This window comes from Bombina bombina, chromosome 1 (assembly GCF_027579735.1).
Source record: "Bombina bombina isolate aBomBom1 chromosome 1, aBomBom1.pri, whole genome shotgun sequence".
NCBI lineage: Eukaryota > Metazoa > Chordata > Amphibia > Anura > Bombinatoridae > Bombina > Bombina bombina.
In genome coordinates, this window is record NC_069499.1 from 1,286,170,320 (window position 1) to 1,286,193,173 (window position 22,854).

Consider the following 22,854-nt stretch of genomic DNA (forward strand, 5'->3'; position numbering starts at 1 on the left):
GCGGTGCCCCTAAATCTGCAACCAATAGGATTGAGCTCCCATTCTATTGGCTGATTGGAACAGCCAATAGAATGTAAGCTCAATGCTATTGGCTGATTGGATCAGCCAATAGGATTGAAGTTCAATCCTATTGGCTGATTGCATCAGCCAATAGAATTTTTTCAACCTTAATTCCGATTGGCTGATAGAATTCTATCAGCCAATCAGAATCTAAAGGACGCCATCTTGGATGACGTAACTTCAAAGTAACCTTCATTCGTCAGGTAGTCGTCGGAAGAAGAGGATTCTCTGCGTCGGATGTCTTGAAGATGGACCCGCTCCACGCCGGATGTATGAAGATAGAAGATGCCTTCTGGATGAAGACTTCTGCCCATCTGAATACTTCTCCCAGGTTCGTTGAGCACTTCTTGCCGCTTCGCTGAGGACTTCTCCTGGCTTCGTTGAGGATGGATGTCCGGTTTTCAAAACTGTAAGTTGATCTTCAGGGGTTAGTGTTAGTTTTTTTTTAAAGGTTTATTGGGTGGGTTTTATTTTTAGGTTAGGGCTTTGGACTGCAATAGAGCTAAATGCCCTTTTAAGGGCAATGCCCATACAAATACCCTTTTCAGGGCTATGGGGAGCTTAGGTTTTTTAGTTAGGGTTTTATTTGGGGGGTTGGTTGTGCGGGTGGTGGGTTTTACTGTTGGGGGGTGTTTGTATTTTTTTTACAGGTAAAAGAGATGATTTATTTGGGCAAAGGGTCCTTTTAAGGGCTATTGGTAGTTTTGTTTAGGCTAGGTTTTTTTTTTATTTTGATAGGGCTATTAGATTTGGTGTAATTAGTTTAAATATCTTGTAATTTGTTTTTTATTTTGTGTAATTTAGTGTTTGTTTTTTTTGTAATTTAGGTAATTGTATTTAATTTAGTTAATTTTATTTAATTTAGGTAATTTATTTAATTGTAGTGTAAGGTTAGGTGTTTGTGTAAGACAGGTTAGGTTTTATTTTACTGGTAAATTTGTATTTATTTTAGCTAGGTAGTTAGTAAATAGTTAATAACTATTTAGTAACTATTCTACCTAGTTAAAATAAATACAAACTTGCCTGTAAAATAAAAATAAAACCTAAGCTAGCTACAATGTAACAGTTATATTGTAGCTAGCTTAGGGTTTATTTTATTTTACAGGTAAGTATTTAGTTTTAAATAGGAATTATTTAGTTATTATTAGTAGGTTTTATTTAGATTTATTTAAATTATATTTAAGTTAGGGGGTGTTAGGGTTAGGGTTAGACTTAGAGGGTTAGGGTTAGACTTAGGGTTTAATAAATATAGTATAGTGGCGGCGACGTTGGGGGCAGCAGATTAGGGGTTAATAATATTTAACTAGTGTTTGCAAGGTGGGAGTGCGGCAGTTTAGGGGTTAATATGTTTCTTATAGTGGCGGTGATGTCTCGAGCGGCAGATTAGTGGTTAATAAGTATAATGTAGGTGTCGGTGATGTCGGGGGCGGCAGATTATGGGTTAATAAGTGTAAGATTAGGGGTGTTTAGACTCGGGGATCATGTTAGGGTGTTAGGTGTAAACATACATTTTGTTTCCCCATAGGAATCAATGGGGTTGCGTTACGGAGCTTTACGATGCTTTATTGCAGGTGTTAGGCTTTTGTTCAGCCGGCTCTCCCCATTGATGTCTATGGGGAAATCATGCATGAGCACGTACAACCAGCTCACCACTGACTTAAGCAGTGCTGGTATTGGAGTGCGGTATGGAGCACAATTTTGCTCTATGCTCACTTCTTGCCTTTTAACGCCGGGTTTATAAAAACCTGTAAGACCAGCGCTGTAGGTAAGTGAGAGGTGACAATAACGTGCAAGTTAGCATCACACCCCCCTTACTGCAAAACTCGTAATCTAGCCGATAGTAAACTGTTAGCAGTGTTGAAAATGAAAATGTCTGTTTTTGTCGGCTGCCCCCGATGGCCTAAATACAGTATTACAACCAAAAAATGTTTGGCTGTTAAAAATGGCATTTCCCAGCAGCCAATCAGAGAAAAAGCGTATCCAAATGTATCGAATGATTAAGAAATGGGGAGGAGTTTGATCTCAGAGAAAAGAAAAACTTGGCTGAAAATGTATTTCTTGGTAACTGTTGCAATCCTGCTTGCTGCCATTTTTGCTTATAGAGAGACCAGTGTGCCAACACAGTTTTCTGTAAGACAAATACATTGGGACTAGTGATGTCACGAACAGTTCGCCGGAGAACAGTTACCGGCGAACATAGCTTGTTCACGTTCGCCGCGGCGGGCGAACATATGTGATGTTCGATCCGCCCCCTATTTGTCATCATTGAGGAAACTTTGACCCTGTATCTCACAGCCTTCTGACACATTTGAGCCAATCAGCAGCAGACACTCCCTCACAGACCCTCCCAGCTCCTGGGCAGCAGACATTTTAGATTCATTACGATCTTGCTTTCTTAGTGAGAGGAGCTTTAGTGTTGCTGCTGCTGACATTATAGGGAAATAGATAGCTAGGCTAGTGTATTTAGTGTCCACTACAGTCCTGAAGGACTCATCTAATCTCTGCTGTAAGGACAGCACCCCAAAAAGCCCTTTTTAGGGCTAGAACTTCAGTCGTTTTTTTTTATTTATTATTTGTAATTTTATTTGCATTTGCCTGGCTTTCAGCCTGTGTATGAAGCTCACAGCATATACTGTGATTAGTGCCACCACTGATATCTGCTTAACATTAGTGTAAATTTAAACAACAAAACTTTTAAATAATTTTGCTAATGTAATCTAATTTCATTTTCTATCAGGCCTGTGTGTCAGGCTTACACAGCATACACTGTGGTTAATTGCTGTGCCAGCAGCCACCACTCATATCTGCTTAACATTATTTTCAATAAAAAAAAAAAACAACTTTTAAATAATTTTGCCAGTGTAATCTAATTTCATTTTCTATCAGGCCTGTGTGTCAGGCTTACACAGCATACACTGTGGTTAATTGCTGTGCCAGCAGCCACCACTCATATCTGCTTAACATTATTTTAAATGTAAAAAAAAAAACTTTTAAATCATTTTGCTAGTGTAATCTAATTTCATTTTCTATCAGGCCTGTGTGTCAGGCTTACACAGCATACACTGTGGTTAATTGCTGTGCCAGCAGCCACCACTCATATCTGCTTAACATTATTTAAAAAAAATTTAAAAAAACTTTTAAATCATTTTTCTAGTGTAATCTAATTTCATTTTCTATCAGGCCTGTGTGTCAGGCTTCTGTGGTTAATTGCGGTGCCAGCAGCCACCTCTTATATCTGCTTAACATTAGTGTTAATTTAAACAACCAAACTTTTAAATCATTTTTCTAGTGTAATCTAATTTCATTTTCTATCAGGCCTGTGTGTCAGGCTTCTGTGGTTAATTGCTCTGTGCCAGCAGCCACCACTCATATCTGCTTAACATTAGTGTAAATTTAAACAACCAAACTTTTAAATAATTTTGCTAGGGTAATCTAATTTCATTTTCTATCAGGTCTGTGTCTCAGGCTCACACAGCATATACTGTGGTTAATTGCTCTGTGCCAGCAAGGCAGTCACAACTCATATCTGCTTAACATTAGTGTAAATTTAAACAACAAAACTTTTAAATCATTTTGCTAGTGTAATCTAATTTCATTTTCTATCAGGCCTGTGTGTCAGGCTTACACAGCATATACTGTGGTTAATTGCTCTGTGCCAGCAGCCACCACTCAAATCTGCTTAACATTAGTGTAAATTTAAACAACCAAACTTTTAAATCATTTTGCTAGTGTAATCTAATTTCATTTTCTATCAGGCCTGTGTCTCAGGCTCACACAGCATATACTGTGGTTAATTGCTCTGTGCCAGCAGCCACCACTCATATCTGCTTAACATTAGTGTAAATTTAAACAACCAAACTTTTAAATCATTTTGCTAGTGTAATCTAATTTCATTTTCTATCAGGCCTGTGTGTCAGGCTTCTGTGGTTAATTGCTGTGCCAGCAGCCACCACAACTCATATCAGCTTAACATTATTGTAAATTTTTTTTAAAAAAAACTTTTAAATCATTTTGCTAGTGTAATCTAATTTCATTTTCTATCAGGCCTGTGTCTCAGGCTCACACAGCATATACTGTGGTTAATTGCTCTGTGCCAGCAGCCACCACTCATATCTGCTTAACATTAGTGTAAATTTAAACAACCAAACTTTTAAATCATTTTGCTAGTGTAATCTAATTTCATTTTCTATCAGGCCTGTGTCTCAGGCTCACACAGCATATACTGTGGTTAATTGCTCTGTGCCAGCAGCCACCACTCATATCTGCTTAACATTAGTGTAAATTTAAACAACAAAACTTTTAAATAATTTTGCTAGTGTAATCTAATTTCATTTTCTATCAGGCCTGTGTCTCAGGCTTACACAGCATATACTGTGGTTAATTGCTGTGCCAGCAGCCACCACTCATATCTGCTTAACATTAGTGTAAATTAAAAAAAAAAAATTAAATCATTTTGCTAGTGTAATCTAATTTCATTTTCTATCAGGCCTGTGTCTCAGGCTCACACAGCATATACTGTGGTTAATTGCTCTGTGCCAGCAAGGCAGCCACAATTCATATCTGCTTAACATTAGTGTAAATTTAAACAACAAAACTTTTAAATCATTTTGCTAGTGTAATCTAATTTCATTTTCTATCAGGCCTGTGTGTCAGGCTTCTGTGGTTAATTGCTGTGCCAGCAGCCACCACTCATATCTGCTTAACATTATTGTAAATTTAAAAAAATACAACTTTTAAATAATTTTGCTAGTGTAATCTAATTTCATTTTCTTTCAGGCCTGTGTCTCAGGCTCACACAGCATATACTGTGGTTAATTGCTCTGTGCCAGCAGCCACCACTCATATCTGCTTAACATTAGTGTAAATTTAAACAACCAAACTTTTAAATAATTTTGCTAGTGTAATCTAATTTCATTTTCTATCAGGCCTGTGTGTCAGGCTTACACAGCATATACTGTGGTTAATTGCTGTGCCAGCAGCCACAACTCATATCTGCTTAACATTAGTGTAAATTTTTTTTAAAAAACTTTTAAATCATTTTGCTAGTGTAATCTAATTTCATTTTCTATCAGGCCTGTGTCTCATGCTCACACAGCATATACTGTGGTTAATTGCTCCATGCCAGCAGTCACAACTCATATCTGCTTAACATTAGTGTAAATTTAAACAACAAAACTTTTAAATCATTTTGCTAGTGTAATCTAATTTCATTTTCTATCAGGCCTGTGTGTCAGGCTTACACAGCATATACTGTGGTTAATTGCTCTGTGCCAGCAGCCACCACTCATATCTGCTTAACATTAGTGTAAATTTAAACAACCAAACTTTTAAATCATTTTGCTAGTGTAATCTAATTTCATTTTCTATCAGGCCTGTGTGTCAGGCTTCTGTGGTTAATTGCTGTGCCAGCAGCCACCACAACTCATATCAGCTTAACATTATTGTAAATTTTTTTTAAAAAAACCTTTTAAATAATTTTGCTAGTGTAATCTAATTTCATTTTCTATCAGGCCTGTGTCTCAGGCTCACACAGCATATACTGTGGTTAATTGCTCTGTGCCAGCAGCCACCACTCATATCTGCTTAACATTAGTGTAAATTTAAACAACCAAACTTTTAAATCATTTTGCTAGTGTAATCTAATTTCATTTTCTATCAGGCCTGTGTCTCAGGCTCACACAGCATATACTGTGGTTAATTGCTCTGTGCCAGCAGCCACCACTCATATCTGCTTAACATTAGTGTAAATTTAAACAACCAAACTTTTAAATCATTTTGCTAGTGTAATCTAATTTCATTTTCTATCAGGCCTGTGTGTCAGGCTTACACAGCATATACTGTGGTTAATTGCTGTGCCAGCAGCCACCACTCATATCTGCTTAACATTATTGTATATTAAAAAAAAAAAAAATTAAATCATTTTGCTAGTGTAATCTAATTTCATTTTCTATCAGGCCTGTGTCTCAGGCTCACACAGCATATACTGTGGTTAATTGCTGTGCCAGCCACCACTCATAAACATTATTGTAAATAAAATAAAAAAAACTTTTAAATCATTTTGCTGGTGTAATCTAATTTCATTTTCCATCAGGCCTGTGTGTCAGGCCCACATCATATAGTGTGATTAATAGCTCTTTTTTTCCACCACTTATAACTGGTGTAACATTAGTGTAATTTTTTTAAAAAACAATTTTTTTACATCAGTCCTCTTCTAGTGTTATTTAATATTAGTTGCCAGGCCAGCCTGGCTGCCATTAGTGCCAGCCTGTGTGTCAGGCTGCCAGCATATACTGTGCCTACTTCCATCCTCAGTGCCAGTCCACCACTCCTATCTGGTGTAACATTAGTTTAAATTTTATAATAAAAAACGTTTACATCAGTCTGCTAGTGTTATTTAATTTTAGTTGCCAGACCAGCCTGCCACTAGTGCCAGCCTGTGTGTCAGGCTGCCAGCACATACTGTGCCTACTTCTATCCTGAGTGCCATCACTCCTATCTGTTGTAACATTAGTGTAACTTTTTTAAAAACAAACTTTTACATCAGTCTGCTATTGTTATTTAATTGCAGTTGCCTGTCTGCCAGCGTGTGCGCCAGGCTCACTTTCCAACTAGTGCCACGAATCATATTTGTTATATCAGTAGTGTAAATATTTAAAATAAAAACTTTTTTGACTGTGAATCATCAGTCTGCTAGTGCAATTGAATTTCAGTTGCCTGCCTGCCAGCGTGTGTGCCAGGCCCACTTGCCAACTAGTGCCACCAATCATATTTGTTATAACAGTATTGTAAATATTTAAAATAAAAACTTTTTGACTGAGAAACATCAGTCATCTAGTGTAATCTAATTGCAGTTGCCTTCCTCCCAGCGTGTGTGCCAGGCCCTTTTGCCAACTAGTGCCACCAATCATATTTGTTATAACAGTAGTGTAAATATTTAAAAAAAATATTTTTTGACTGTGAAAGATCAGTCTGCTAGTGTAATCTAATTGAAGTTGCCTGCCTGCCAGCGTGTGTGCCAGGCCCACTTGCTGCCAACTATTGCCACCAATCATATTTGTTCTAACAGTATTGTAAATATTTAAAATAAAAAAATTTTAGACTGTGAATCATCAGTCTGCTAGTGCAATTGAATTGCATTTTCCTGCCTGCCAGCGTGTGTGCCAGGCCCACTAGCCAACTAGTGCCACCAATCATATTTGTTGTAACAGTATTGTAAATATTTTAAATAAAAACTTTTTTGACTGTGAATCATCAGTCTGCTAGGGCCATTGAATTGCAGTTGCCTGCCTGCCAGCGTGTGTGCCAGGCCCACTTGCTGCCAACTACTGCCACCAATCATATTTGTTATAACAGTATTGTAAATATTTCAAATAAAAACTTTTTTGACTGTGAAACATCAGTCATCTAGTGTAATCTAATTGCAGTTACCTTCCTCCCAGCGTGTGTACCAGGCCCACTTGCCAAGCCAACTAGTGCCACCACTCATATTTGTTATAACAGTTTTGAAAATATTTAAAATAAAAACTTTTTTGACTGTGAATCATCAGTCAGCTAGTGTAATCTAATTGCAGTTGCCTTCCTCCCCACTTGCCAACTAGTGCCACCAATCATATTTGTTGTCACAGTACTTTTAATATTTAAAAAATAAACGGCTAGATTTAGACTTCTGCGGCCAAAGGGGTGCTTTAGCTACGCGTGCTTTTTTCCCCCCGCACCTTTTAAATACCGCTGGTATTTAGAGTTCACAGAATGGCTGCGTTAGGCTCCAAAAAGGGAGCGTAGAGCATAATTTACCGCCACTGCAACTCTCCATACCAGCGGTGCTTACGGACGCGGCCAGCTTAAAAAACGTGCTCGTGAACGATTCCCTCATAGGAAACAATGGGGCCGTTTGAGCTGAAAAAAAACCTAACACCTGCAAAAAAGCAGCGTTCAGCTCCTAACGCAGCCCCATTGTTTCCTATGGGGAAACACTTCCTAAGTCTGCACCTAACACCCTAACATGTACCCCGAGTCTAAACACCCCTAACCTTACACTTATTAACCCCTAATCGCTGAGCCCTACATATTTTTTTAACCCCTAATATGCCGCTCCGTACACCGCCGCAACCTACATTATACCTATGTACCCCTAATCTGCTTCCCTTAACACCGCCGACCCCTATATTATATTTATTACCCCCTAATCTGCCCCCCCCCAACGTCGCCGCCACCTACCTACACTTATTAACCCCTAATCTGCTGACCGGACCTCACCGCTACTATAATAAAGTTATTAACCCCTAATCCACCTCACTCCCGCCTCAATAACCCTATAATAAATAGTATTAACCCCTAATCTGCCCTCCCTAACATCATCGACACCTAACTTCAAGTATTAACCCCTAATCTGCCGACCGGACCTCACCACTACTCTATTAAATGTATTAACCCCTAAAGCTAAGTCTAACCCTAACACTAACACCACCCTAAGTTAAATATAATTTTTATCTAACTAAATAAATTAACTCTTATTAAATAAATTAATCCTATTTAAAGCTAAATACTTACCTGTAAAATAAACCCTAATATAGCTACAATATAAATTATAATTACATTGTAGCTATTTTAGGATTAATATTTATTTTACAGGCATCTTTGTAATTATTTTAACCAGGTACAATAGCTATTAAATAGTTAATAACTATTTAATAGCTACCTAGTTAAAATAATTACAAAATTACCTGTAAAATAAATCCTAACCTAAGTTACAATTAAACCTAACACTACACTATCAATAAATTAATTACATACAAATACCTAAACCTAACACTAAGCCCCTGAAGATCTCCATACCTTGTCTTCACCACACCGGGTATCACCGATCGGTCCAGAGGAGGCTCTGAAGTCTTCATCCAAGCCCAAGCGGGGGCTGAAGAGATCCATCATCGGGCTGAAGAGGTCCATTATCGGGCTGAAGTCTTGATCCAAGCGCGGGCTGAAGAGATCCATCATCGGGCTGAAGAGGTCCATCATCGGGCTGAAGTCTTCTATCAAGTGGCATCTTCAATCTTCTTTCTTCCGGATCCATCTTCATCCCGCCGACGCGGAACATCCATCCTGGCCGACGAACTCCTGATGAATGACGGTTCCTTTAAAGGACGTCATCCAAGATGGCGTCCCTTGAATTCCGATTGGCTGATAGGATTCTATCAGCCAATCGGAATTAAGGTAGGAAAATTCTGATTGGCTGATGGAATCAGCCAATCAGATTCAAGTTCAATCCAATTGGCTCATCCAATCAGCCAATCGGATTGAACTTGAATCTGATTGGCTGATTCCATCAGCCAATCAGAATTTTCCTACCTTAAATCCGATTGGCTGATAGAATCCTATCAGCCAATCGGAATTCGAGGCACGCCATCTTGGATGACGTCATTTAAAGGAACCGTCATTCGTCAGGAAGTCGTCGGCCAGGATGGATGTTCCGCGTCGGCGGGATGAAGATGGATCCGGAAGAAAGAAGATTGAAGATGCCACTTGATAGAAGACTTCAGCCCGATGATGGACCTCTTCAGTTGGATGATGGATGTCTTCAGCGCCCGCTTGGATCAAGACTTTAGCCGGATGATGGACCTCTTCAGCCGGATGATGGATGTCTTCAGCCCCAGCTTGGGCTTGGATCAAGACTTCAGCCCGATGATGGACCTCTTCAGCCGGATGATGGATGTCTTCAGCCCCCGCTTGGGCTTGGATGAAGATTTCGGAGCCTCCACTGGAATGATCGGAGATACCCGGCGTGGTGAAGATAAGGTAGGATGATCTTCAGGAGCTTAGTGTTAGGTTTATTTAAGTGGGGTTTGGGTTAGATTAGGGGTATGTGGGTGGTGGGTTGTAATGTTGGGGGGGTATTGTATGTTTTTTTTACAGGCAAAAGAGCTGTTTTCTTTGGGGCATGCCCCGCAAAAGGCCCTTTTAAGGGCTGGTAAGGTAAAAGAGCTTTTCTATTTTTATTTTAGAATAGGGTAGGGCATTTTTTTATTTTGGAGGGTTTTGTTATTTTATTAGGGGGCTTAGAGTAGGTGTAATTAGCTTAAAATTGTTGTAATATTTTTATAATGTTTGTAAATTATTTTTTTATTTTTTGTAACTTAGTTCTTTTTTATTTTTTGTACTTTAGTTAGTTTATTTAATTGTATTTATTTGTAGGTATTTTATGTAATTAATTTATTGATAGTGTAGTGTTAGGTTTAATTGTATTTAATTGTAGGTATTTTATTTAATTAATTTATTGATAGTGTAGTGTTAGGTTTAATTGTATTTAATTGTAGGTATTTTATTAAATTCATTTATTGATAGTGTAGTGTTAGGTTCAATTGTATTTAATTGTAGGTATTTTATTTAATTAATTTATTGATAGTTTAGTGTTAGGTTTAATTGTAACTTAGGTTAGGATTTATTTTACAGGTAATTTTGTAATTATTTTAACTAGGTAGCTATTAAATAGTTATTAACTATTTAATAGCTATTGTACCTAGTTAAAATAAATACAAAGTTGCCTGTAAAATAAATATTAATCCTAAAATAGCTACAATATAATTATTCGTTATATTGTAGCTATATTAGGGTTTATTTTACAGGTAAGTATTTAGCTTTAAATAGGAATAATTTATTTAATAAGAAATAATTTATTTTGTTAGATATAAATTATATTTAATTTAGGGGGGTGTTAGTGTTAGGGTTAGACTTAGCTTTAGGGGTTAATAAATTTATTAGAGTAGCGGTGAGGTCCAGTTGGCAGATTAGGGGTTAATACTTGAGGTTAGGTGTCGGTGATGTTAGGGAGGGCAGATTAGGGGTTAATAATATTTATTATAGGGTTATTGAGGCGGGAGTAAGGCGGATTAGGGGTTAATAACTTTATTATAGTAGCGGTGAGGTCCGGTCGGCAGATTAGGGGTTAATAATTTAGGTAGGTGGCGGCGACGTTTGGGGAGGCAGATTAGGGGTTAATAAATATAATATAGGGGTCGGCGGTGTTAGGGGCAGCAGATTAGGGGTACATAGGGATAATGTAGGTTGCGGCGGTGTGCGGTCGGCAGATTAGGGGTTAAAAAACTTTAACAGAGTGGCGGCGATGTGGGGGGGCCTCGGTTTAGGGGTACATAGGTAGTTTATGGGTGTTAGTGTACTTTAGAGCACAGTAGTTAAGAGCTTTATGAACCAGCGTTAGCCCAAAAAGCTCTTAACTCCTGACTTTTTTCTGCGGCTGGAGTTTTGTCGTTAGAGTTCTAACTCTCACTCCAGCCAAGACTCTTAATACCGGCATTAGAAAGATCCCATTGAAAAGATAGGATACGCAATTGACGTAAGGGGATCTGCGGTATTGAAAAGTCGCAGCTGGAAAGTAAGCGTTAGACCCTTACCTACACGACTCTAAATACCAGTGGTAGCCCAAAACCAGCGTTAGGAGCCCCTAACGCTGGTTTTGACGGCTAACGCAAAACTCTAAGTCTAGGCAAAACATTTTTGACTTTGAAACATCAGTCTGTTTTTTTGTGTCAGGCTCACAGCGTATACTGTGCCCACTTGCCCAGTGCCACCACTCATAATTTGTTTAATAGTTTTGTAAGTGTACATTTTAAAAAAAATGACAGGCAGAGGCAGGCCACCCCGCAGGTGCCGTCGTGGTCGTGGTGCTGTGATTCCTTTAGACCCTACAAATATGCACATTGTTCAGAGGCCAGGTGCCAGGGACGCGAAAAGTTCTGAGGAGGACCTAGTTGAATGGCTAACACAGGACACCCAATCTTCTACAGCTTCCGCTCCTAGTCCTCCAAACATTGATGCACCATCCACCTCCAGCTGTGCTTTGGGCACCTCTCAAGTGACCAGTGCCACTCGCCTGCCTGTCGCCACCACCAACACTAGCACCACAGCCGCTTCACTTGATCTGTCAGAGGAGTTATTGACACATCATTTGGAAGAAATGAGTGATGCGCAACCATCATTGACAGAGGATGTAGATAACAGGGATATGTCTCAGTCAGGCAGCATTACAGACATTGACATACAGTGTGATGATGATGATGATGTTGTACCCTCTGCTGCTTCCTTTGTTGATGTGTCAGATACAAGTGAAGCGGTTGATGATGATGTGTCCGTGGATGTCACGTGGGTGCCTGCTAGAAGAGAAGATGGGGAAAGTTCAGATGGAGAGGCAGAGAGGAGGAGACAAGTTGGAAGCAGTTGGAGGTCGTCGCAAGGAGCTAGTGGCACAGTCAGACAGCATGCATCGGCACCCGGGGTCAGCCAGACAGCACGCCGACGCCAATCAACGCATGCTGTTGCCACCACCAGAATGCCGTCATCGCAGTGCTCAGCAGTGTGGCATTTTTTTGTGTGTCTGCCTCTGACAATAGCGATGCCATTTGCAACCTGTGCCAAAAGAAACTGAGTCGTGGGATGTCCAACACCCACCGAGGTACAACTGCTTTGCGAAGGCACATGGTCTCACATCACAAACGCCGATGGGAAGAACACATGAGTATAAGCAGCACACAAACTCAAAGCTGCCCTCCTCCTCCTGGTCCAGCATCTTCAGCCACGTCAACCACTGCTGTCCTCCTTGCCCCCTCTCAACCATCCTCCACTCAGTCTCTCTTACGCAGCAGTTCCTGGCCATCTGCCCACAGTCAGGTGTCTGTCAAGGACATGTTTGAGCGTAAGAAGCCAATTTCCCAGAGTCACCCCCTTGCCCGGCGTCTGACAGCTGGCTTGTCTGAACTCTTAGCCCGCCAGCTTTTACCATACAAGCTGTTGGAGTCTGATGCTTTCAAAAAAATTGTATCTATTGGGACACTGCAGTGGAAGGTACCTGGCAGAAATTTCTTTTCACAAAAGGCAATCCCAAACCTGTACTCGAATGTGCGAAAGGAAGTAATGGCATGTCTGGCACACAGCATTGGGGCAAGGGTCCATATGACCACTGATAGCTGGTCTGCAAAGCATGGTCAGGGCAGGTATATCACCTACACTGTGCATTGGGTAAACCTGCTGACGTCTGACAAACATGGAATGCATGGCTCTGCATCGGAGTTGGTGACACCGCCACGACTTGCAGGCAGGCCTGCTGCTACCTCCTCTACTCCTCCTACTCCATCCTCTTCCATAGCCTCTTCCTCGGCTGAGTCCTCTTCTGCTTCTGCATCTTGCTCCACATCAACGGCACCCCCCCAGCTCCCCAGGTACTATTCAACATCCCGGATATGGCAGTGTCACGCCGTCTTGGGGTTGACTTGCCTTAAAGCCGAGAGTCACACCGCACACGCACTCCTGTCCGCCCTGATGCACAGGTGGATCATTGGCTGACTCCGCACCAACTGGAGATTGGCAAGGTTGTTTCTGACAATGGAAGTAATTTGGTGGCGGCATTGAAATTGGGCAAGTTGACACATGTGCCGTGCATGGCACATGTGTGTAATCTGATTGTACAACGCTTTGTGCATAAGTACCCAGGCTTACAGGACGTCCTGAAGCAGGCCAGGAAGGTGTGTGGCCATTTCAGGCGTTCCTACACGGCCATGGCACACTTCTCAGATATCCAGCGTCAAAACAACCTGCCAGTGAGGCGCTTGATTTGCGACAGCCCGACACGGTGGAATTCAACACTCCTAATGTTCGACCTCCTGCTCCAACAAGAAAAAGCTGTTAATGAGTATTTGTATGACCGGGGTGCTAGGACAGCCTCTGGGGAGCTGGGGATTTTTTTGCCAAATTACTGGACGCTCATGCGCAATGCCTGTAGGCTCATGCATCCTTTTGAGGAGGTGACAAACCTTGTCAAGGCACCATCAGCGACATCATACCATTTGTTTTCTTCCTGGAGCGTGCCCTGCGAAGAGTGCTGGATCAGGCCGTAGATGAGCGTGAAGAGGAAGAGTTGTGGTGTCCATCACCACCAGAAACAGCCTTATCAGCATTGCTTGCTGGACCTGCGGCAATGCAGGAAGAGGATTGTGAGCAAGAGGACTCAGAGGAGGAATGTGGCTTTGAGGAGGAGGAGGAGGAGGAGGAGGAGGAGGAGGAAGACCAAGCACAACAGGCCTCCCAGGGTGCTTGTTGTTGTCACCTATCTGGTACCCGTGGTGTTGTACATGGCTGGGGGGAAGAAGATACCTTCAGTGAGATCAGTGAGGACGAGGAACGGGACATGATTAGCTCGGCATCCAACCTTGTGCAAATGGGGTCTTTCATGCTGTCGTTCCTGTTGAGGGACCCTCATATAAAAAAGCTGAAGGAGAACGACCTGTACTGGGTGTCCACGCTACTAGACCCCCGGTGTAAGCATAAAGTGACTGAAATGTTACCAAATTCCCTCAAGTTGGAAAGGATGCAGCAGTTCCAAAATAAATTAAAAACTATGCTTTACACAGCGTATAAGGGTGATGTCACAGCACAACGGGAATCTAACAGGGGAAGAGATAAAAGTAATCCTCCTCCTCCTCCCACGACCATGGCGGCAAGAACAGGATGCTTTCCTGACGTGTTGTTGATGGAGGACATGCGGACCTTTTTAACTCCTATGCATCGCAAGAGCCTTTCGGGATCCAGCCTCAGAGAAAGACTCAACCGACAGGTAGCAGACTACCTAGCATTAACTGCGGATCTCGACACTCTGAGGAGCGATGGACCCCTTGACTACTGGGTGTGCAGGCTTGACCTGTTGCCTGAGCTATCCCAATTTGCAATCGAACTTCTGGCCTGCCCCGCTTCAAGTGTCCTGTCAGAAAGGACCTTCAGTGCAGCAGGAGGTTTTGTCACTGAGAAGAGAAGTCGCCTAGGTCAAAAAAGTCTTGATTATCTCACCTTTATTAAAATGAATGAGGGATGGATCCCAAAGGGACTGACATTGGGCGATACATTTGAGTAAAAAAGGCCTGATGATGAGATGAGCTGCCTTGGGCTACAAATGGTACACACGCTGGCGTATTTTTTCTTAGAATGCAGGATGACTTGCGTGACTTATCCGCCAACAACTAGTGTTCAAGCCGCAAGGTTTTAGGGCAAATTTTTCAGGCATTTAGACTTGCCTAATTTATCTGGCCTCTGGTGCTGCACTGTGGCTACAAAACCCAAACCAAAAAAACGGCACATAACAGTGATGAAACTGTTAAGAATAGTACTCAGTCATTAACACACCACTCATATCTGGTGGCACAGTAGATTGCATGCGCAGTGCCCCAAATTTGAAGTAGGAGGACCAACCAAGCATCTTTTTCCATCTCGTGGACCATCGTCGTGGACCATCGTATAAAAAGGCTGAAGGAGAACGACCTGTACTGGGTGTCCAAGCATGGTTTTTTGTTAAATTTCCCGGTTCCTAAAAATTATCTCCGGGTTCCTAAAATCAATGCCATACCTGTAATCTATTGTGCAAAAGGATGGCATATGTGGTGTTTCATGCTGTTGTGCCTGTTGAGGGTCATGGGCCATCGTATAAAAAGGCTGAAGGAGAACGACCTGTACTGGGTGTCCAAGCACGTTTTTTGTTCAATATTCCCGGTTCCTAAAAATTTTCTCCGGGTTCCTAAAATCAATGCCATATCTGTAATCTATTGTGCAAAAAGATGGCATATGTGGTGTTTCATGCTGTTGTGCCTGTTGAGGGTCGTGGGCCATCGTATAAAAAGGCTGAAGGAGAACGACCTGTACTGGGTGTCCAAGCACGTTTCTTGTTCAATATTCCCGGTTCCTAAAAATTATCTCCGGGTTCCTAAAATCAATGCCATATCTGTAATCTATTGTGCAAAAGGATGGCACATGTGGTGTTTCATGCTGTTGTGCCTGTTGAGGGTCGTGGGCCATCGTATAAAAAGGCTGAAGGAGAACAACCTGTACTGGGTGTCCAAGCACGTTTTTTGTTCAATATTCCCGGTTCCTAAAAATTATCTCCGGGTTCCTAAAATCAATGCCATATCTGTAATCTATTGTGCAAAAGGATGGCATATGTGGTGTTTCATGCTGTTGTGCCTGTTGAGGGTCATGGGCCATCGTATAAAAAGGCTGAAGGAGAACGACCTGCACTGGGTGTCCAAGCATGCTTTTTGTTCAATATTCCCGGTTCCTAAAAATTATCTCTGGGTTCCTAAAATCAATGCCATATCTGTAATCTATTGTGCAAAAGGATGGCATATGTGGTGTTTCATGCTGTTGTGCCTGTTGAGGGTCATGGACCATCGTATAAAAAGGCTGAAGGAGAACAACCTGTACTGGGTGTCCAAGCACGTTTTTTGTTCAATATTCCCGGTTCTTAAAAATTATCTCTGGGTTCCTAAAATCAATGCCATATCTGTAATCTATTGTGCAAAAGGATGGCATATGTGGTGTTTCATGCTGTTGTGCCTGTTGAGGGTCGTGGGCCATCGTATAAAAAGGCTGAAGGAGAACGACCTGTACTGCGTGTCCAAGCACGTTTTTTGTTCAATATTCCCGGTTCCTAAAAATTATCTCCGGGTTCCTAAAATCAATGCCATATCTGTAATCTATTGTGCAAATTGATGGCATATGTGGTGTTTCATGCTGTTGTGCCTGTTGAGGGTCGTGGGCCATCGTATAAAAAGGCTGAAGGAGAACGACCTGTACTGGGTGTCCAAGCACGTTTTTTGTTCAATATTCCCGGTTCCTAAAAATTATCTCTGGGTTCCTAAAATCAATGCCATATCTGTAATCTATTGTGCAAAAGGATGGCATATCTCACCTTTATTAAAATGAATGAGGGATGGATCCCGAAGGGACTGACATTGGGTGATACATTTGAGTAAAAAAGGCCTGATAATGAGATGAGCTGCCTTGGGCTACAAATGGTACACACGCTGGCGTATTTTTTCTTAGAATGCAGGGTGACTTGCGTGACTTATCCGCCAACAACTAGTGTTCAAGCCGCAAGGTTTTAGGGCACTTTCTAACTGTTTTAAAAACATCAATTTTCTAGCTGCTGCTGCAGCAGCGGCTGCAACAATACCAAATTTTTCAGGCATTTGGACATGCCTAATTTTTCTGGCCTCTGGTGCTGCACTGTGGCTACAAAACCCAAACCAAAAAACGGCACATAACAGTGATGAAACTGTTAAGAATAGTACTCAGTCATTAACACACCACTCATATCTGGTGGCACAGTAGATTGCATGCGCAGTGCCCCAAATTTGAAGTAGGAGGACCAACCAAGCATCTTTTTCCATCTCACGGTTCCAAAAAATTATCTATGGTTTCCTAAAAATGATGCCATACCTGTACTCGATTGTGCTAAAGGATGTCATATGTGGTGTTTCATGCTGCTGTGCCTGTTGAGGGTCGTGGACCATCGTATAAAAAGGCTGAAGGAGAACGACCTGTACTGGGTGTCCAAGCATGGTTTTTTGTTCAATTTCCCGGTTCCTAAAAATTATCTCCGGGTTCCTAAAATCAATGCCATACCTGTAATCTATTGTGCAAAATGATGGCATATGTGGTGTTTCATGCTGTTGTGCCTGTTGAGGGTTGTGGGCCATCGTATAAAAAGGCTGAAGGAGAACGACCTGTACTGGGTGTCCAAGCATGGTTTTTTTGTTCAATTTCCCGGTTCCTAAAAATTATCTCCGGGTTCCTAAAATCAATGCCATACCTGTAATCTATTGTGCAAAAGGATGGCATATGTGGTGTTTCATGCTGTTGTGCCTGTTGAGGGTCGTGGGCCATCGCATAAAAAGGCTGAAGGAGAACGACCTGTACTGGGTGTCCAAGCACGTTTTTTGTTCAATATTCCCGGTTCCTAAAAATTTTCTCCGGGTTCCTAAAATCAATGCCATATCTGTAATCTATTGTGCAAAAAGATGGCATATGTGGTGTTTCATGCTGTTGTGCCTGTTGAGGGTCGTGGGCCATCGTATAAAAAGGCTGAAGGAGAACGACCTGTACTGGGTGTCCAAGCACGTTTTTTGTTCAATATTCCCGGTTCCTAAAAATTATCTCCGGGTTCCTAAAATCAATGCCATATCTGTAATCTATTGTGCAAAAGGATGGCACATGTGGTGTTTCATGCTGTTGTGCCTGTTGAGGGTCGTGGGCCATCGTATAAAAAGGCTGAAGGAGAACAACCTGTACTGGGTGTCCAAGCACGTTTTTTGTTCAATATTCCCGGTTCCTAAAAATTATCTCCGGGTTCCTAAAATCAATGCCATATCTGTAATCTATTGTGCAAAAGGATGGCATATGTGGTGTTTCATGCTGTTGTGCCTGTTGGGGGTCATGGGCCATCGTATAAAAAGGCTGAAGGAGAACGACCTGCACTGGGTGTCCAAGCACGCTTTTTGTTCAATATTCCCGGTTCCTAAAAATTATCTCTGGGTTCCTAAAATCAATGCCATATCTGTAATCTATTGTGCAAAAGGATGGCATATGTGGTGTTTCATGCTGTTGTGCCTGTTGAGGGTCATGGACCATCGTTTAAAAAGGCTGAAGGAGAACAACCTGTACTGGGTGTCCAAGCACGTTTTTTGTTCAATATTCCCGGTTCTTAAAAATTATCTCCGGGTTCCTAAAATCAATGCCATATCTGTAATCTATTGTGCAAAAGGATGGCATATGTGGTGTTTCATGCTGTTGTGCCTGTTGAGGGTCGTGGGCCATCGTATAAAAAGGCTGAAGGAGAACGACCTGTACTGCGTGTCCAAGCACGTTTTTTGTTCAATATTCCCGGTTCCTAAAAATTATCTCCGGGTTCCTAAAATCAATGCCATATCTGTAATCTATTGTGCAAAAGGATGGCATATGTGGTGTTTCATGCTGTTGTGCCTGTTGGGGGTCATGGGCCATCGTATAAAAAGGCTGAAGGAGAACGACCTGCACTGGGTGTCCAAGCACGCTTTTTGTTCAATATTCCCGGTTCCTAAAAATTATCTCTGGGTTCCTAAAATCAATGCCATATCTGTAATCTATTGTGCAAAAGGATGGCATATGTGGTGTTTCATGCTGTTGTGCCTGTTGAGGGTCATGGACCATCGTTTAAAAAGGCTGAAGGAGAACAACCTGTACTGGGTGTCCAAGCACGTTTTTTGTTCAATATTCCCGGTTCTTAAAAATTATCTCCGGGTTCCTAAAATCAATGCCATATCTGTAATCTATTGTGCAAAAGGATGGCATATGTGGTGTTTCATGCTGTTGTGCCTGTTGAGGGTCGTGGGCCATCGTATAAAAAGGCTGAAGGAGAACGACCTGTACTGCGTGTCCAAGCACGTTTTTTGTTCAATATTCCCGGTTCCTAAAAATTATCTCCGGGTTCCTAAAATCAATGCCATATCTGTAATCTATTGTGCAAATTGATGGCATATGTGGTGTTTCATGCTGTTGTGCCTGTTGAGGGTCGTGGGCCATCGTATAAAAAGGCTGAAGGAGAACGACCTGTACTGGGTGTCCAAGCACATTTTTTGTTCAATATTCCCGGTTCCTAAAAATTATCTCCGGGTTCCTAAAATCAATGCCATATCTGTAATCTATTGTGCAAAAGGATGGCATATCTCACCTTTATTAAAATGAATGAGGGATGGATCCCGAAGGGACTGACATTGGGCGATACATTTGAGTAAAAAAGGCCTGATAATGAGATGAGCTGCCTTGGGCTACAAATGGTACACACGCTGGCGTATTTTTTCTTAGAATGCAGGATGACTTGCGTGACTTATCCGCCAACAACCAGTGTTCAAGCCGCAAGGTTTTAGGGCACTTTCTAACTGTTTTAAAAACATCAATTTTCTAGCCGCTGCTGCAGCAGCGGCTGCAACAATACCAAATTTTTCAGGCATTTGGACATGCCTAATTTTTCTGGACTCTGGTGCTGCACTGTGGCTACAAAACCCAAACCAAAAAAGGGCACATAACAGTGATGAAACTTTTAAGAATAGTACTCAGTCATTAACACACCACTCATATCTGGTGGCACAGTAGATTGCATGCGCAGTGCCCCAAATTTGAAGTAGGAGGACCAACCAAGCATCTTTTTCCATCTCACGGTTCCAAAAAATTATCTATGGTTTTCTAAAAATGATGCCATACCTGTACTCGATTGTGCTAAAGGATGTCATATGTGGTGTTTCATGCTGCTGTGCCTTTTGAGGGTCGTGGACCATCGTATAAAAAGGCTGAAGGAGAACGACCTGTACTGGGTGTCCAAGCATGGTTTTTTGTTCAATTTCCCGGTTCCTAAAAATTATCTCCGGGTTCCTAAAATCAATGCCATACCTGTAATCTATTGTGCAAAATGATGGCATATGTGGTGTTTCATGCTGTTGTGCCTGTTGAGGGTTGTGGGCCATCGTATAAAAAGGCTGAAGGAGAACGACCTGTACTGGGTGTCCAAGCATGGTTTTTTGTTCAATTTCCCGGTTCCTAAAAATTATCTCCGGGTTCCTAAAATTAATGCCATACCTGTAATCTATTGTGCAAAATGATGGCATATGTGGTGTTTCATGCTGTTGTGCCTGTTGAGGGTCGTGGGCCATCGTATAAAAAGGCTGAAGGAGAACGACCTGTACTGGGTGTCCAAGCACGTTTTTTGTTCAATATTCCAGGTTCCTAAAAATTTTCTCCGGGTTCCTAAAATCAATGCCATATCTGTAATCTATTGTGCAAAAGGATGGCATATGTGGTGTTTCATGCTGTTGTGCCTGTTGAGGGTCGTGGGCCATCGTATAAAAAGGCTGAAGGAGAACGACCTGTACTGCGTGTCCAAGCACCTTTTTTGTTCAATATTCCCGGTTCTTAAAAATTATCTCCGGGTTCCTAAAATCAATGCCATATCTGTAATCTATTGTGCAAAAGGATGGCACATGTGGTGTTTCATGCTGTTGTGCCTGTTGAGGGTCGTGGGCCATCATATAAAAAGGCTGAAGGAGAACGACCTGTACTGCGTGTCCAAGCACGTTTTTTGTTCAATATTCCCGGTTCCTAAAAATTATCTCCGGGTTCCTAAAATCAATGCCATATCTGTAATCTATTGTGCAAATGGATGGCATATCTGTAATCTATTGTGCAAATGGATGGCATATGTGGTGTTTCATGCTGTTGTGCCTGTTGAGGGTCGTGGGCCATCGTATAAAAAGGCTGAAGGAGAACGACCTGTACTGCGTGTCCAAGCACCTTTTTTTTTCAATATTTCCGGTTCCTAAAAATTATCTCCGGGTTCCTAAAATCAATGCCATATCTGTAATCTATTGTGCAAATGGATGGCATATGTGGTGTTTCATGCTGTTGTGCCTGTTGAGGGTCGTGGGCCATCGTATAAAAAGGCTGAAGGAGAACGATCTGTACTGGGTGTCCAAGCATGTTTTTTGTTCAATATTCACGGTTCCTAAAAATGATCTCTGGGTTCCTAAAATCGATGCCATATCTGTAATCTATTGTGCAAAAGGATGGCATATGTGGTGTTTACTGCTGTTGTTTCTTTTGAGGGTCCGGGACCCTCTTATAAAAAGGCTGAAGGAGAACGAAGTGTACTGGTTGTCCAAGCATGTTTTTTTGTTCAATTTCCCGGTTCCTAAAAATTATCTCTGGGGTCCTAAAATGGATGCCAAAACTGTACTCTATTGTGCAAAAGGATGGCATTTGTGGTGTTTCATGCTGTTGTTTCTGTTGAGGGTCCTGGACCCTCTTATAAAAAGGCTGAAGGCGAACGACCTGTACTGGGTGTCCAAGCATGTTTTTTTGTTCAATTTCCCGGTTCATAAAAATTATCTCCGGGTTTCTAAAATCGATGCCATACCTGTACTGGATTATTCAAAAGGATGGCATATGTGGTGTTTCCTGCTGTTGTTTCTTTTGAGGGTCCAGGACCCTCTTATAAAAAAGGCTGAAGGAGAACGAAGTGTACAGGTTATCCAAGCATCTTTTTCCTTTTCCGGGTTCCTAAAAATTATCTCCGGGTTCCTAAAATGGATGCCATACCTGTACTCTATTGTGCAAAAGGATGGCATATGTGATGTTTCATGCTGTTGTTTCTGTTGAGGGTCCTGGACCCTCTTATAAAAAGGCTGAAGGAGAATGACCTGTACTGGGTGTCCAAGCATGGTTTTTTGTTCAATTTCCCGGTTCCTAAAAATTATCTCTGGGTTTCTAAAATGGATGCCATACCTTTACTCTATTGTTCAAAAGGATGGCATATGTGGTGTTTACTGCTGTTCTTTATGTTGAGGGTCCTGGACCCTCGTCTAAAAAGGCTGAAGGAGAATGACCTGTACTGGGTGTACTGTCCAAGCATCTTTTTCCATCTCCCGGTTCCTAAAAATTATCTCCGGGTTTCTAAAATCAATGCCATACCTGTACGGGATTATTCAAAAGGATGGCATATGTGGTGTTTGCTGCTGTTGTTTCTGTTGAGGGTCCTGGACCCTTGTCTAAAAAGGCTGAAGGAGAAAGAATTGTACTGGTTGTCCAAGCATCTTTTTCCATCTCCCGGTTCCTAAAAATTATCTCCGGGTTCCTAAAATGGATGCCATACCTGTACTGGATTGTTCAAAAGGATGGCATATGTGGTGGTGTTTCCTGCTGTTGTTTCTGTTGAGGGTCTGGGACCCTCACCAAAAAAGGCTGAAGGAGAACGAAGTGTACTGGGTGTCCAATCATTTTTTGGTTCGATTTCCCAGTTCCTAAAAATTATCTCCGGGTTTCTAAAATCAATGCCATACCTGTACTGGATTATTCAAAAGGATGGCATATGTGATGTTTCCTGCTGTTGTTTCTGTTGAGGGTCCGGGACTCTCGTCTAAAATGGCTGAAGGAGAATGA